The sequence below is a fragment of the Brassica napus genome, chromosome C6 (genome assembly GCF_020379485.1).
Source record: "Brassica napus cultivar Da-Ae chromosome C6, Da-Ae, whole genome shotgun sequence".
NCBI lineage: Eukaryota > Viridiplantae > Streptophyta > Magnoliopsida > Brassicales > Brassicaceae > Brassica > Brassica napus.
In genome coordinates this window covers 43907606-43919871 of record NC_063449.1, presented here as the reverse complement: position 1 = coordinate 43919871, position 12266 = coordinate 43907606, and the positions used below count along the sequence as shown (strand labels likewise).

The following is a 12266-nucleotide window of genomic DNA, read 5'->3' as shown; positions in this document are numbered from 1 at the left end:
ACAGACGAAAATGTGAGATAGCAATGATACTGTGTTGATGTAAAAGAGACACCACAGTAGTACTGCAGAAAATAAATTGAGAGGCAAAACACTACAAACAAATACTTATGCTTTATTAGAATATCTTTTAAACAATCTATTACAAAATCTGTTTAATTCAGTTTTTACACGTCTAGTGTTAACACCCTAACACACGCTACTGAACGATTCCTAAGCTATAAAGCTTATGTCTCTCTTCCGTCAGTACTTCAGCACTTGCTTCAGCACGACCAAAACCACACTCAAGGGCTTTTCTCTCTCTCTATAAAATCAGCCTCTATGTATCTTTTTCCCAACGACCCTTAGAGCTATTTTATCATTAACTCCATGTTCTTGAAACCCTAGTCTCCTAGGCAACATGGATATGAACATCTTCCATAATATTAAGTGCAACTTTCCTTTTCTTGGAATGCACTTATTCCTCTTTTTTTAAGTCATCAACTTGCTCCCCAAGTTTATTCCTCTTGTCTTTTCTCCAAGATATTCCTTTTCTCTCCAAGTCTCCACGACTCCAGCTCAGCATCTTGACTCCACATGGTCTTCACCATTCAACATGTCGTCTGCGTCAGCAACTACTTCAACGACTACTTCAGGGCAGACATCTTGCATCTTCAATCTCCCCCTTTTAGCTTTGTATGCCGATCAAGCACAACATGTTTCTGGTTCAATAACCACGTTCCTCACCTGGAAACTTGCACACCAAATGTACTTTTCTCCCCCATGAGATAAGCACGATCTACTTCAGGATGTCCATCACCATGCTCTTCTCCCCCATGAGATATGCACTCCTTGGACCAGAACGTCACCACTTCTCCCCCTGCTTGATTGCATACTAAGCTAAAACACAGATGCTTAGATGTCAACCATTCCATCATAGTAATCATGATACAGTCCTTACTGCAGCGGAATAACAAGTACTGCATCACGATCTGACGCACATGTCGAGCTACCTCTCGACCCACTTCTATTGAGGACCTGGTTACCTTCATGTGTCGTCTCCTTGACCATGAGCCCCTCCTCATCCACACCGAGTGCACTCTGCACTCGTTGCTATTGTCTTGGAGTGATTTCGCTATCACACTCCTGAAGATCATCTTGCATCACTTCCTGACGCACTTCGATCTCCTTCCCCTTTGTGCCACAAACAACCTCGTGTCCTGGCTCCAGACTTGATGCTCATTGATCAACCTCAAGATCACTCCTACCAGAGCTGCATCCTTCTTCTGATGTCTCTTCCTTGATCTCATCAAGTAAGCCACTCTTGGGTAAGGACCCCTCTTCAACCCTCTTGGGTTTAGTGAACGTTTTGTTCACCTTTTTGGCCATGTTTCTGCTCTTCTCACGAGCAAAACACTCCACCTTCTTGTGTCCAACCTTTCCACAGAACCAACAGCACATCTGATGTTGCTTCTTGCTTGGCCTGACACAGCTGCTGATGCACCGATCAGTCTCCTTTCTTGTACCAGCTACACAACCATGTTTCAGAACCTCCTGCCTGGCCTTCATGTTGGTGCACTGATGTACAACCTTCGGCTTGTTACTCACAGCTACGTGATGTAGAACTTTATGTCGTACTCCTTGTCGCACGTCCCGACGTACTACCTGACAAGCTTCTTTGGCTCCACTTTTTGATGTGCCTCTTTGATCAACCAATTTGAAACAATCACGTCGAATATGTCCTTGAACTCCACAAGAATAACATGTTGGACCATGAATCCTTATATCATATACTCTCTCAATATGTTGCTTCTCCCTCAATACCCTGAGACACTTTGGCCTAATATACCCAACAACTCCACAATGATGACACACAGGTATGAAAGGTCGCTGAGATACACTCTTTACCTCTGAAATTTTCCTTGTAGTAGACGATGAAGCAGTTCTCGTTGCAGTTGCAGTCTTCACTGCAGTCTTTCCATATGAAGTAGTCCTTGCATACTTCTTAACTACTGGCTTCATTGCAGACATGGATACAGTCTCTGTTTTTCCTTTTTGTGTTTCACAAGGTTTAACACGAGCTTGTCTTGTTTTTTCTTTCTCTACTTGCAGGTCCTTCTGTAGAACTTCAATAAGTGCTTCAAGACGTCTCTGTTCTTTTACTAGCACCATATTCTCCTTTCCAAGCTTTACTAACGTTCCACACACTTGTTTGTAGCACTCCCTGAGACCATCATCTAGTCCTTCATCATATTTTCCCTCCTCAGATTCAGAATCTGATTCAGATGATGTACTTGCTTCATCTTTGTGTGCACCAAAAGCAACTAGGTTGAACACTTCGTCTTTTTCTTATTCATTATCATCTTCCCTTATGAAGGATCTCTCTTTCTTCTGTATCTCACCGTGTCCAATTTTTCTCCACCTAAAGCCTTTGAATCTTCTTCTCTTGGCCATTGGACATTCCCTTTTGAAGTGTCCAAATCCTCTGCATTTATAACATTGCACATCTTTATTACTGCATGGATCGCCATCTTCTTGCCTTTGTTTTCTCATAGCAACTTCTTCATGTCCTTACCACTGTATCACTTCCCGTAGTACTTGGTGAAGCATGCGAATCATCCTAACCATCTCCTCTTCATCCTCTGATTTTTGACTTGTTGTTTCAGAAACTGCCAGGTTAACTTCACTATGATTGCCCACGCCATCAAGCTCCATCTCATGAGCTTTTAACATACCCACAACTTCACGAAAGCTGAATTTATCTATGTCAAGAGACACAAACATTGCTGCCTTATAAGCTGTAAATCTTTCTGGCAGACACCTTAAAAACTTCTTCACCAGATTCTTATCCTTGTAGTCCATGCCCAGAACACGAGCCTCTTGTGCTAACGCACTGAGTTGGGAACTAAAATCTGATACAGATTCATGTTCTTCCATCTTCAAGTTCTCAAATTTTGATTTGAAAAAGTCAATCCTTGAACTTTTAACTTTCTCAGTTCCTTCAAAGTGTAATTGCAGAATATCCCACGCCTCTTTTGCATTCTTGCATCCTTGAATCAGATCGAGTTGCTTCTTTTTGACTGATGTAAAAATACCACATAAAGCTTTTGCATTATACTTTGACATCTCCTTCTCACGCTTTGTCCATTTAGCCAATGGTTTGTTGACCACAACACCATCTTTATCTACTGCTTTGGGAACTTCATAGCCATCTTCCACTGATGCCCAAACATCCATATCAACACTTTGTAAGCTTGCCTTCATCTTCACTTTCCAATGTCCATATTGTTCAGGATCAAGCATAAACTCAGACACCATACTTCCTGATGTACTCTGCATTCCTTTCTTTCCTCTTGCCTTCAGGATCACACCAGTAACTTAGGTGACCCGCTCTGATACCACTTGTTGATGTAAAGGAGACACCACAGTAGTACTGCAGAAAGTAAATCGAGAGGCAAAACACTACAAGCAAATACTTATGCTTTATTAGAATCTCTTTTAAACAATTTATTACAAGATCTGCTTAATTCAGCTTTTACACGTCTAGTGTTAATGATGTTAGGAGTTTTCAAGGCTCCTAAGACAAATGTTGTAGTATAGTGATTGTCGAACCAGTTCTGAGGGATCTCAAAGCAATGAGAATGCAAGTACTCACTTAATCTAAGTGCAACCAATGATTTAGATGAGTTTTAAGCTATGACTAAAACTAAAAAGCAATAACAGAATGATACTTTCTTGACTAAGGGAAAAGAGAACTCATGGGCATAGGGATTAGACCTTGGGTGATCAAGTTTCGAACTAAGGATGACAAATGATCAATCAAACTATCGACCTTAAGCCTAGACACAATTCTAAGCAAGCTCTATGTCTAGATGAATGCTCATTTGCTAACATATCTCAAACATCAAATGTCTTTGGTTGAATAATATGAAAGCAATCATTACTAACAAGTCTACTAGCTATTTTAGCACCTTTAACAACAAATGTCTTTGGCAAAGTATATTAAAAGCCTAGGAGAGTTGTCTCAGGCATTTCATCAAACACCTTTTGGGTGGGAAATGTCTATTGATCAACTTTTGAGTGGCCAACTCAGAAGATGCATTATGAATACTCTACTAGCAAGAAACAAGAATGATCTACACTAAAACATCCTAGAACTAACCTAATCACTCTTGATCTCCCTAACCCATGAATTCAAAAGGTGATTACTCACCAATCTCCATGATTCCTCTTAAACCCATATTGGATTTCAGATTAATCATGTAGAGAAATAGATAAGAAATCAACAACAACACAAGAACATAACAATCAAAATCCAAGAGATAAACTTCTCAAGAGAGTTTTTGTGTATTTCTCAATAGATCAAAAGATAGTCTCCTCCTGGTGGCTTAGACCATCTCCATCCATTAGAATCCATTAGAGGTCCTAATGATTATATTAAGAATATTTGATGTGAGTTGGCAAGTTTAGGACCTTAGTTAGTGACTCTATAGTTTTCCTCCTCCAATGGAAGGACTCCTATGGGGTGCTTATGGCGCCGCCGACGATCATCAAATAAAACAAAGTAAAAAAATGCGATCTCTTACACATTGTCATCGCTGTAACGGTGGTGGTACTGATGGCGCCGCCGATGATCTCCGCCGTGAAGGTCGGAGTAACCTACTCCACTCCCGACTTCAGCTCTGGATCCGTCGAATTTTCTCCACAAAGAATCGTAGCAAAGATCGATCGTTTCTATGGAGATCGAGGCGGTGAGGCTTCTCGTTCCGAATCCGGAGATGATTGACGCCTTCGCCTCCACGACGGTATCTTTGTTCCTCTCTGTTCCCAGTCGACTGGTTCCGATGCTGGCTTCAGATCGTTCGCATGCGTTCGAGTGGGTAAAGCTCGCCCAATCCTTCCCTTCCACAATCGCCCAAAGATCTCCATGATATCCGTCGGAGACGACGAACAAACGGGTTGAACATCATCAAGGAGAGTTCGACAGAGAGAGGAGGAAGATATGTCGTCGATGACATCGAAGAAGAAAAAAAAATGAAACCAACCGGCCACGAGACCTTTCGTCTCAAAGGAGCCATCCAATCCACTGCTGCCACGTCAGGGTCCTTTATCACTCCTTAAATCACCAATTCAAGGAGCGCTCCTGCCTAATAAAACTATTTTTGTTTTAATTTTTGGCTTTAATTACTTTAGTACCTCCTCTAAGATCTACTGATGGAGGTGCTCTTACAGAGTATTAAAACATAGGTTTAGAAAATAAAAACGTGCATAATGAAATGACCAAAAGGCCCTTAAGTAAAATAGAAAATCGACCCAACAATAGACGCGGAGCGACCTCGGCATGTCGCTCCGAGAGGTAGCTCTGGCCTTTGGAAGCGACCTCAGTGGGTCGCTCTGAGAGGTCGCTCCGGGCTTCGCTTCGTGTTGTCTCGCCATAGAGATGCGAGCGACCTCGGGGTGTCGCTTTGGGAGGTCGCTCCGAGAGGGGTGTGAGATGCGAGCAACCTCGGCGCGTCGCTCTGGGCAAGTCGCTTCACTGGGTGAATATGGCGAGCGACTTCACGGGGTCGCTCCAGCTAGGTCGCTCTGAGAGGTGCTTTGGAGCAACCTCATGACGTCGCTGCGGAACCTCGCTCCCCTGCTCTGCTCGTCCAATGATCACATATTTCACCTCCTTTGAGCTCCAAATGCATCCAAATAGCCCCAAGAACTCCATGTGGCACTCCAACACCTGATAGAGACTCATGTATGCAAAATGTAACCTAAACATGGCTAAATCCTAGTCTATATGATCAAAATGCACATGGATGAATGGATAAGATAATGGAAATATGCAAGATATCAACTCCCCCAAACTTATTCTTTTACTTGTCCACAAGTGAACTTTCTAGAACTCATAGGGAGAGAGGTTTGAAGGTTAGAGCTCATAGCCAAAAGAAACACAACTAGTACTCGATTCAACATCTAATCCAGCATGAGCACACTCTCTTATTACACTCTAGCTTCTCTAGGCCTATCTCAACTCTTTTTGCCCTTACACTCATCATCAAGCATCCACACATTCAAATCAACCAACTCTCACATTCATTAAGCACAAAACATCAGGTGAATTCTTGCAAATGGTAAGTTGGTCCAAGTCATTTGGTTGGGTGAGGGAAGGCTTTTATTCAAGTGATTCAAGAGGTTCGAAACATAAAATCTTTAAGGTGGTTTACTCTCGAAACAAGTAGCCTTGACATTGCACATAATAAATCTAAGAAAGAGATCAACTCATGCATACAATGCTCAATCTCCATTGTTCTACCATTTTCCCAAACATACAATTACACAATCATTCTCAAATGTCAAACCCAACTCACATCTCTCACCAAAAGATCCTAAGAACATTAACTCCTTCTCTTTGAAATCTACAAGAGATTTTTCACAACCTCAAAACATTACTTAGCTCCTAACAACTTTGCTAGCCCCCTTTTTCTTTCTTTTTCTTTTCTTTTCATATATATTTTTTTTTTTTTTTAAATGGGGGCCAAGACTTTTCATAACTTGAGATAGAAGTTTTTCTACTTATCCCAGTAAGACAATTCACTTAAACACAAAGAGTTATTTCTTTTCTTTTTTCATTGCTCCCAAATCATAATCACAACTCTCACCCCCCACCTATAGCTAGACAATAGAGTGTCCAATCTAGCAAGAATGAAGATCAAACATTAACGTTCCCGATACTCTCAACATTATGCACATGTAAGACTTTCCGAAGAAGGCCTCACTCATCAAACAATGAAAGCTTAAAAGGAGGGAAAGGTTTTGGGAGTGGTCTACCACTAGAGTTTGTCAGAATAAGATTGGCATAAAGGATGTGACAACTCAGGTGTGTATAACCATGACTCAGTACACAAGGGACCATGAGCAAGAAGCATTAAGTTCGTTTAGTTCAAATAAGGTTGTAGTTGGCTTCAAAGACTGAGTTTCAGCAATCAACAAGTTTCAGGAAGAGTTTTCAAGGCTCGAAACATACAAGTATTTTTGAGAGGTGCAAAAGCTACTCAGGTGCAACGTAGTGTTCTTTACAAGGCATTTAAAATCATTGCTCCCAATGCAAGTAAATGCAACCTATATGCTCTGGACTCTCCTAGAAATGCCAATGATGCAAACTAAATGAATTTTTTTATGCAAATATATATATATATATATATATAATGCAATGCATGAGACTCAAATCATCAAAGCAAACGTGATCAAATACTTGGTACCTCCCCCAAACTTAAATGACACAGTCTCTGTGTTGTCAAGGAGAGAGAGATACCCAAAAAGAGAAAACTAATATGCAAAAACGAAATGGTATATACAAGGGAAAGTAGTGGGTTACCTTCTATGGAGAATGAGTAGAGGGAGATGCTCCCTCCTCGTCGTCCTCAGGTGGTAACTCTTCAAGGTGCTCATCAGCAAAAGTGTCCATCTCTTCAATGTAGGAGGCTTGCCCGAACACAGTTGGTTTCTTCATTTTCCCCTTGATGTCAAAGTGGAGAACATGCCCTTTACCCAAATGGAGATCAATCGTGCCCGCTTTCACCTTAACAATTGCTCCTGCTGTAGCTAAGAATGGCCTTCCAAGAATCAATGGGTCTTGAGCCTCCTCACCCATCTCAAGCACCACAAAATCTGTAGGTATCTCATATTTTCCAATCTTCACAGGTAGGTCCTCTAAGATGCCCACAGGGTACTTCACTGAACGATCAGCTAACACCAGAGAGAGTTTACACTTCTTGTACTGAGTGAATCCAAGCTTCTTTGCAACAAACAAAGGCATCACGCTGACACTAGCTCCCAAATCGCAGAGACATTTCTCAAATATCATAGGTCCAAGAGCACAAGGTAGTGTGAAGCATCCTGGATCCTCTAACTTCTCTGGAACATCAAGCCTTTGGATGATGGCACTGCACTCATGGGTAAGAATCATCATGCTTTCCATTTCCTTTTTCTTTGCAGCTACAACATCTTTCAGGAACTTGTTGTATTGAGGAATCAACATCAAAGCATCGATGATGGGCATTGCAACCTGAGCTTCACGCATTTGCTTATCAAACAAAGCCTTGTACTTCTCTAGCAGCTGCCTCTTGAATCTACCAGGGAATGGTAGTTTTGGTTCATAGGGAGGAGGAACAAAAGAATTCTCACTTGCTGGAGCAAGAACTTCACCATCCTTCACTGCTTTCTTCTCTTCCCCAACCTTTCCTTTACCCTTGGCTTCCACAATCTTCTCCAAGATTTCATCATTGATTTTCTCATCAACAATCACCACTTCATCATCTAAGTTGATGGCCACCTCCTCACCTAGTTTCTCAGCATCCCTGGTGAGGGTTGTAGGAGGTAACTGCTTACCACTCCTAAGGGTGATAGCTTTGGTCTCCTTGGGGTTTTGGTCAGATTTTCCAGGTAGAGATCCTTGCTGGCGAGTCTGGTGAGTGTTCATGGAAGCAAACTGATTCTCTAAATTCTTGACTGTAGAAGCAAGATGTGAGAACTTGTTGTTGAGCTCATTGTAGCTCCCATCAATCTTGGAATGAAGGTTTTTCAACTCATATCCAACATGCTTCTCACTTCTAGTCTGAGACTCCAAGATTTGTTTCAGCAGGGTGTCAGTGCTGCTCTCTTGAGGAGCAGAGGAACCAGATGAGGGGTTTTGCTGAGGTTGATAGCTGCCTTGCTGGTTGTTTCGAGGCGGATAACCACTCTGTTGGTTGTTGGGATAGGATTTCTGTTGGTAGTTGTTGTACTGAAAGTTGGGCTCTTTTTTGTACCAGCTACCATTCTTGTTGATGAAACACAGCTCTTCCTGACTTTCCAAACCCTCAACCTCATGGACAACAGGTGGTGTATCTTGGCTTGGGTTACCAACAAAGTGCAGCTGCTCTTGTGTGGCTTTATCAGCAAGGAGGGATGTCTATCTTATCCTGTAGAGCTTTCAACTCCTTCCTCGTCTGCTTATCAGCTGTTCGACTGCTTCTGTCGTGGTCTCCACTGTAGACTGCATCACTCTTTACCATGTTGTCAACCAGCTCCTCTGCATCTTCCTCAGTTCTCCCCAAGAAGAACCCATTGCTAGTTGTATCCAGTCTGGCCATGTACTTAGGAAGAGCACCACGGTAGAATGTGCTCAGCAAGCTCTCCTTAGAGAAACCATGGTGTGGGCATTGAGCTTGGTAGCCCTTGAATCTCTCCCAGGCTTCACTGAATCCTTCCAAGTTCTTCTGTTGGAAACTGGAGATCTCATTTCTCAGCTTAGCAGTTCTTGAGGATGAGAAGAATTTCTCTAAGAATGCTCTCTTGCACTCATCCCAAGTGGTGATAGAGTCGCTGGGTAGAGACTTCTCCCACTGACGTGCCTTATCCCCCAAAGAGAAAGGGAATAGCTTGAGCTTTAAGGCATCTTCGGACACACCATTGGTTTTTGACAACCCACAGTAGCTGTCTAACCTATCCAAGTGATCAAATGGGTCCTCCAGAGCCAAGCCATGATACTTGTTGTTCTCGATCACGTTGAGGAGTCCTGACTTGACCTCAAAGTTGTTGGCTGCCACAGCTGGTGCTCGGATTCCGAATCTATGACCATGTATGTTGGGGTGGTCGTAAGTGCCAACGGGTCAAGCTGCGCGCGGTTGGTGTTCTGCCCCTTGCGGTGGATCTGCCATATCAATATCCAAGTGGGCCTGGTGTTCTTCTTCTCTTCTAGCTCTAGCACACTCCCTCTCAAAAGCTCTGATGTCTGCTACTATTGAAACTAGGTTTGATGGATCCCTGCTCCTCAAGTTCATACACCTGAAAGTGAAAGGTAGGTGAAGAAGAAGAATCAGTAACAAAACAAAATTAAAATGACTTAGTCTCAAGAAAGTGACTAAAACTCAATGTTTAAATCTACTCAGAATTTGGCAACGGCGCCAATTTGATGTTAGGAGTTTTCAAGGCTCCTAAGACAAATGTTGTAGTATAGTGATTGTCGAACCAGTTCTGAGGGATATCAAAGCAATGAGAATGCAAGTACTCACTTAATCTAAGTGCAACCAATGATTTAGATGAGTTTTAAGCTATGACTAAAACTAAAAAGCAATAACAGAATGATACTTTCTTGACTAAGGGAAAAGAGAACTCATGGGCATAGGGATTAGACCTTGGGTGATCAAGTTTCGAACTAAGGATGACAAATGATCAATCAAACTATCGACCTTAAGCCTAGACACAATTCTAAGCAAGCTCTATGTCTAGATGAATGCTCATTTGCTAACATATCTCAAACATCAAATGTCTTTGGTTGAATAATATGAAAGCAATCATTACTAACAAGTCTACTAGCTATTTTAGCACCTTTAACAACAAATGTCTTTGGCAAAGTATACTAAAAGCCTAGGAGAGTTGTCTCAGGCATTTCATCAAACACCTTTTGGGTGGGAAATGTCTATTGATCAACTTTTGAGTGGCCAACTCAGAAGATGCATTATGAATACTCTACTAGCAAGAAACAAGAATGATCTACACTAAAACATCCTAGAACTAACCTAATCACCCTTGATCTCCCTAACCCATGAATTCAAAAGGTGATTACTCACTAATCTCCATGATTCCTCTTAAACCCATATTGGATTTCAGATTAATCATGTAGAGAAATAGATAAGAAATCAACAAGAACACAAGAACATAACAATCAAAACCCAAGAGATAAACTTCTCAAGAGAGTTTTTGTGTATTTCTCAATAGATCAAAAGATAGTCTCCTCCTGGTGGCTTACAGAGTATTAAAACATAGGTTTAGAAAATAAAAACGTGCATAATGAAATGACCAAAAGGCCCTTAAGTAAAATAGAAAATCGACCCAACAATAGACGCGGAGCGACCTCGGCATGTCGCTCCGAGAGGTCGCTCTGGCCTTCGGGAGCGACCTCAGTGGGTCGCTCTGAGAGGTCGCTCCGGGCTTCGCTTCGTGTTGTCTCGCCATAGAGACGCGAGCGACCTCGGGGTGTCGCTTTGGGAGGTCGCTCCGAGAGGGGTGTGAGATGCGAGCGACCTCGGCGCGTCGCTCTGGGCAAGTCACTTCACTGGGAGAATATGGCGAGCGACTTCACGGGGTCGCTCCAGCTAGGTCGCTCTGAGAGGTGCTTTGGAGCGACCTCATGACGTCGCTGCAGAACCTCGCTCCCCTGCTCTGCTCGTCCAATGATCACATATTTCACCTACTTTGAGCTCCAAATGCATCCAAATAGCCCCAAGAACTCCATGTGCCACTCCAACACCTGATAGAGACTCATGTATGCAAAATGTAACCTAAACATGGCTAAATCCTAGTCTATATGATCAAAATGCACATGGATGAATGGATAAGATAATTGAAATATGCAAGATATCAGTTAACACCCTAACACACGCTACTGAACGATTCCTAAGCTACAAAGCTTATGTCTCTCTTCCGTCAGTCTTCAGCACTTGCTTCAGCACGACCAAGACCACACTCAAGAGCTTTTCTCTCTCTCTATAAAATCAGCCTCTTTTTCCCGACGACCCTTAGAGCTATTTTATCATTAACTCCATGTTCTTGAAACCCTAGTCTCCTAGGCAACATGGATATGAACATCTTCCATAATATTAAGTGCAACTTTCATTTTTTTGGAATGCACTTATTCCTCTTTTTTTAAGTCATAAACTTGCTCCCCAAGTTTATTCCTCTTGCCTTTACTCCAAGATATTCCTTTGCTCTCCAAGTCTCCACGATTCTAGCTCAGCATCTTGACTCCACATGGTCTTCACCATTCAACATGTCGTCTGCGTCAGCAACTACTTCAGGGCAAACATCTTTGCATCTTTTTTGGAAGATTCATTTCATAATTAGAGATTACGATATACTGTGGGACGGAAATGAATGTGTAATGTGGCAATTGATTCGTATTTTAAAGTTTGGAAGCCGTCCCAAACTTTTACGTGGCCTAAAGCCTGTCAGAAAATGTGGCATTCTAATGTAACTTTTATCTAAAATTATTAAAAATAATGGTAGTAGTAATACTCGATACCGAAGTTGTACTTCACTTGTTTAACCATTTCACCTACAAACAACTTCATAAATTGTGGCCTATAATTTACTTTATATTATGTGGCCTAAAGCTAATGCTTCATGTGCCTTAGTAGAGGGACGGGCCTCTTTGGAATTTTGGGTACGTGTTAAAACCCATTAACTAATCGAGAGCACTATCTCACGCGATGTCTCCGGGATCAGTTCACTGCCTACACAACTGCGTAACCGGGAGTATA

The 12266-nt window shown here is 42.1% G+C and overlaps 1 non-coding gene across 1 annotated transcript; it reads left to right on the top strand.

Annotated features, from left to right (window-relative positions):
• The first annotated feature begins 9150 nt into the window (after positions 1 to 9150).
• Positions 9151 to 9257, top strand: LOC125589328. Its single transcript, XR_007325516.1, has one exon. It is a non-coding gene; the product is annotated as a small nucleolar RNA R71 (small nucleolar RNA).
• Positions 9258 to 12266: the final 3009 nt, after the last annotated feature.